The sequence below is a fragment of the Sinocyclocheilus rhinocerous genome, unplaced genomic scaffold, assembly GCF_001515625.1.
Source record: "Sinocyclocheilus rhinocerous isolate Xijiao unplaced genomic scaffold, SAMN03320098_v1.1 scaffold43, whole genome shotgun sequence".
NCBI classification, from domain to species: Eukaryota; Metazoa; Chordata; class Actinopteri; order Cypriniformes; family Cyprinidae; genus Sinocyclocheilus; species Sinocyclocheilus rhinocerous.
Window position 1 is genome coordinate 858264 of NW_015628370.1, and position 5692 is coordinate 863955.

At 36.0% G+C, this 5692-nt stretch overlaps 1 protein-coding gene across 2 annotated transcripts in view; it reads right to left on the reverse strand.

The window, feature by feature from the left end:
• The window catches only part of LOC107737761 (RNA-binding protein FUS-like), a 21175-nt gene that overhangs the window by 11345 nt on the left and 4138 nt on the right, over nt 1-5692 (reverse strand). The window lies entirely within an intron of this gene.

The following is a 5692-nucleotide window of genomic DNA, read 5'->3' on the forward strand; positions in this document are numbered from 1 at the left end:
GCACTGTTGCCAACTCTCGCAAGATAAATAAGCAACAGCAGCTTAAAAAACAAGCCCAATTTTTTTTTTTAAAGATTTATTATCATCAATATTATTTAAGATCAATTATTTATTACCAATAAATGAACCTGCAACATATTAACCAAACCACTTTTTTATCTGAAAAGCAAAAACAGATGTTGTTTGACAAAAATTAGCAAACTGCAACAAAGTGAGAACAAAAAACTAATCTCCAATCAGCTGTGAGCAGAATAGGATTGGAGAGATGGAAAAGGAGAAAAACACAAGATCTTCAAAGGGGAACTGTAACATAGCCACATATTTACAGCCTACTAAAATATAGGCTATTCGAACCAAATGTATAGGCTATATAGTTTTAGTATTAGTATAGGACTACTTGTTTTTTATTACAGCCCATGATAATTAATACATTACAAAAACACTGTAAAAATAAGGCTAAAAGTAAGTCATCCCACTCCTCTATGTCTACTTCTATCATCGCATGGATTACAGCGTCACGTTCTTTTTGAACGTGATTTTCTCCAATGAGGGGGAGGAGGGGGTGGAACATTTGGCAAATTAAGCTGCAGCACTTATATTATTGCACTGGTTGGCTATTAACTGTGAGCAGACAGAGTGTCAACCAATGCATTAGAGAACACGGCGAACATAAATAAAGAAACGAAGTTGCTTGTCAGATTTCCCTAACAAGCAACCATATTTTTTTTAAAGAGCACATGCTCTACTGTTTCAAAAACACCACATTCATCACACATACCATTTTCATGCTTCCCCATTAATGCAAGTGTTGAATTTAGTCCTGTGTGACCCATCCTTAATCTAGAAATCATTACTTCTTCCTTTCTGTGTCTTCCATAAAACTGTTCTTTTTTCCCTACTGAATTTACAATATTATAATACCACCTACCTGTGATGCTATTTTCCCATCTTTGTTGCCATATTCTTATTATTGCCCTATTAATTACTGGTTTTATCTCATTCCTTCCCAGAGGTACCTTAACATCCACCAAGTTTTTCTTTAAAGCTTCTTTTGCTAATTTATCCGCTGTTTCATTCCCTACTATCCCAATATGTGCCGGTACCCAACAAAAGTATAAGATTATACCCTCTATTTTCAGTCTGTACAGTAATGTATAAATTTCTACTAGCAGATCTTCTCTATCAGTTTTTGTCGACAATATACTTTTAAGAGCTGATGAAGAATCTGAGCAAATTACAGTCGGAGTCCTATTTGGCTTAATCTGTTCTACCCACTGCAATCCTATTATTATAGCAGTTAATTCTGTAGAATATACGGACAATTTGTCACTTAACCTTAAACTTATTTTCGTCTTAAATCTTGGAATGTACACTCCTATGCCCACTTTTTCCACTTTTTGTTCTTTAGATCCATCTGTATAGATCTGTATAAAAGAATAAAAATTTTCTCTCATAAAAACAATAAAAACAAAAAATTTTCTCTCATAAAAACATTGATTTCATAACTATTAGTATATCTTCCTTCTGCTTTTTCCCGGGCCTCCAACAATCTCATTTCAACAATGGGTTCAGGAATATTCCATACCGATACCCCATTTAATGGCATGTTGGGACAGATTTCTTCATTCTCCAGACCACAATCCTTGATCCACTGTTCATACTTCCAACCAAAACTATTCCCTCCATTCTTTTCATTCTTTTTATAATCATTTAAAATTGTGCGTGTACGATGACTCTTATTACTACCCTGTAGATTAACCCAATTAACCCAATAAAGCTTTTCTCTTCTTAAATCTAATGGCATCTCCCCCATTTCGACCCTGATGGCATCTAGAGGAGTTGATCTTATTGCTCCACAGCAGATTCTAAGTGCTCTGGATTGTATGTTGTCCAGTTTCTTTAATTCTGATTTTGCCGCAGCACCATACACTGCACACCCATAGTCTATACTAGACCGTATTAAGGCTTGATATACATGTAACAGTGCACTTTTCCTTGCTCCCCATTCATACTTGGCTATTGAAGTCATGCAATTTATTACTCCTTTGCATTTGTTTTCAATTTTCTTAATATGTCTCTTCCAAGTTAATTTTTCATCAAAGATTAATCCAAGATATTTGAACTCTGTCACTCTTTCTAACAATTGTTCATATAATTTCAGAGTAATTTGTTCCTTTTTCTTTTTCTTTGTAAAAACCATATATTGAGTCTTTGATACTGAAAACTTCAATCCCCAATCTACTGACCACCTTTCAACTTCATTTATTGATTCTTGTATTCCTTTAACTACATTTCCTAAATTCCTACCTCTTCTCCATACTGCACCATCATCTGCATATAATGCCTTCCCAATGCTTGGTTTAACTCTTTCAAATATATCATTAATCATTACATTAAATAAAATTGGACTGATTACACTTCCTTGTGGAGTCCCATTCAGGATATCATACGATGCTGACATTTCTTCCCCTATTCTTACCTGGAATGTACGCTCAAACAAAAAATCTAATATCCAATTATACATTCTCCCCACTATTCCGATTTTGTTTAACTTAATTAACAGTCCCTCCCTCCATAAAGTGTCATATGCCTTTTCAATGTCAAAGAAAACAGCAACAAGAAATTCTTTCATTATTAGAGCTTTTTTAACATCATTTTCAAATAATATCAGAGCATCCATTGTAGATCTCTTCTTCCTGAAACCACTCTGAGCTGATGATAATATTTCTTTTTTCTCCAAAAAATAATTCAACCTTCTTACTATCATTTTCTCCATGACCTTGCATAATGTAGATGTAAGAGCAATTGGCCTATAACTATTAGATTTTGATGCATCTTTACCTGGTTTCACTACTGGTATCACTATTGCACTTTTCCAATCTTTGGGTAAGGTGCCTTCATTCCATATATGATTATATAAATCCATTAATGCTTTAACGGCTACTTCTGGTAAATTTTTTAACATACTGTAACTGATCATGTCTCTCCCTGGCGTTGTATTCTTTGAATTGTTAATGGCTATTTTTAACTCAAAAGAATTAAAATCCTCATCCATATTACTATCAACTCCTTGTTTTTTCATACGAACATTCTCATATATTTTACTTAACTCTTGTCTTCTTTTTAAGAACTTATCATTCAAGTTTTCAACACTATGAACTTTAGCAAAAGTTTTGGCTAAGACTTCTGTCTTTTCTTTATTCGTTCTGGCTATTTTCCCTTCCTCTTCAATTACAGGGATCTGTTTATAATTATTAATACCATTCATTTTCCTAATCATTCTCCATACCACATGCATTCCAGATTTTGGTTTATATAGCTAATTTTGCCCTTCATGACAACTGTGAGGGGGGTGAATTTTTTTATAACTCATCCGTTTAAATTATATTAAGCCTTAAAGTTCTGCATAATTAAGGGCGTGGCCACTTGAGTGACAGGTGGATTGCCGCTGCTGTCACCACCGTCGAGCTAGGTGGGCGTGGTTTCAGCAGCCAGCTCCCGCCTCTTTGCCCATTTTCGATTATCCGGGAGTGACGCGCAGCCAAGATGGCGACGGCTGGCTCCACCCACTTTAGGCTTCAAAACGCTCGTCGGAAGTCTACGGGTTAAGTCACGGACACTACGTCCATGTTTTTATACAGTCTATGGTTTTAACACAGACTTTTAAGAAGGGATGGATGTTAGCTTCAAGTGATAGGCCAGGTAAGTGAAATTATATTATCTTGCTGTATGTATGTCGTTTTCTTTACGTTTTCTGACTAAAAGCAACCAAAAAGCCATTTTAAAGTGATTTAAGCAAATAATAATAATAATAATAATCGGCAGGGATCCCAGACCAATACAATTAGTGTGCCTCCTCTATTTTAAAACCCACGAGCCGCCACTGATTACAAGAGCCATTCTCTAGTAGTTCTCAAGCACACTGACCACCTCTGTTGGTTTTAAAAGGCAATTAGCTTTTAATGAAACTAATGAAACCATAATTCAGTGGTGTTAAACCGGTTTTGTTTCAGGATCCAGATTTTACAGTGGACAAATGGTGATTCAGCACAGTACCAAACTGATTTATTGCACGTAAGTAAACAAAAATGTCTAAGTAATATTATTATACTATGAACTGCATGAGATCTAACAATATCTAAAATTAAAATCTGAAATTTAAAATGTAAAACATTTACTTTCTAAAGGTTGAATTTTGGTTTCATGCTCTCTGCAACTGATAATTCACCACACAAAACACATTGTGGTCATTACAAACAATGTTTATTCCCATTGAAAACCCATCTTTACTTAGGTCGTATTTTACTTAGTTTAAGTAGTTTTGTTCATGGTTTTCAAAGATGCTACACAGGCTATCTTTCTCATTTTGATGGCTTTATATCAAATAAAATAAATCTGTGCCAAAATAGTTGAATGACATCAACAACAAAATATATGGCAAGCACTACATTTTATTATTCACATTTGGCATCTGCGGATATACGAGAACACACCTCAGAAGTTGAGAATGTGTAGATTACGTTAATAAAATATTAATTCATAATCACTATTACGTACAAAAAAAATGACCTAAATATTTAGATATCGCAATTAATTCCTGAGCAAATGATCAATATAAAAATTATCGATAAATCGATTTTTATTTCTATCAACCATACAATTTAATACTTAATGTATGTATCCCCTATAATAGTTATTTTCAATGTTTTAGCACATGCTGTTACTGCAATAGTCACCGCAGTCAACCCCCCCCCCCAAAAAATGGCAGTAACACAAATACAGCGTCATAAAAAAAGAAAAAGAAAAAAATCCACTCAAACGCTCACATGTCCTATTTCCGAGATATATCGCATTAATATTACAGTAAGAATTACACCCCCATCAGCCATAAGATCCTCATAATGGCTGGTGTGTGTAATATTTTACAGAGCTCCATTATTTCTGTGTGTGTGTGTATGTGTAGTGTGGTGTGGTGGGGGATGGGCACAAATGTAAAATCTTCCCCACCCCTTCCCTCCTGTTATTTATACAGGCCTGCGGTTTTGGCAGACACTGAAAAGTATTTCCTGTTAAAAAACCTTGTGTAATTCTCCACTTTTCAAATCCAGATTTCGCCCCTCTACCCCCCTACTTTCTTTAAGATCGCCCTCTGAATTCAAACAGTGCATATTCTTGAAGTCAGAACGTACTTCCGTCATTGAAAACGCAATCAGGTCCCCTGTCGACGGCGATGGCGGCCCCTCCTTGCCGTCCTAATTGAGTTTACATCAGAAAAATGGGGTGAGAGCATTGTAAACTAGAGCAATGCAGCACAGCTACAGTTAGAGATGATGTCTGGGGCTGTGAGACTCTGCAGAATCCCACCCATCCCCCACACTGGCTTGTCTACTCATTTTTGCCTGGCTGGGCATTGCCTGCAATAGATTCCACCCCACCCCCTCTCCTTTGCTCAGTCATTCAGACTTGGAAAGTCAATAACAAGCTGACATCATCATTGGTTTGTATATTACTCTGGTGCTCTCAGACCAGCAATCTACTAAAAGCAGATCACCTTTGTTTAAGGAACAGGTACGGAGGGGGAAAAAAATGAGCAGAAACAGGAAAAGCGTGAAGCTGTCTGTAGACTTACTTCCTGACCTTCACATTTTACATGTGGTATCATTTTGACTGGTCCAATAATCCTGTGGCGGGT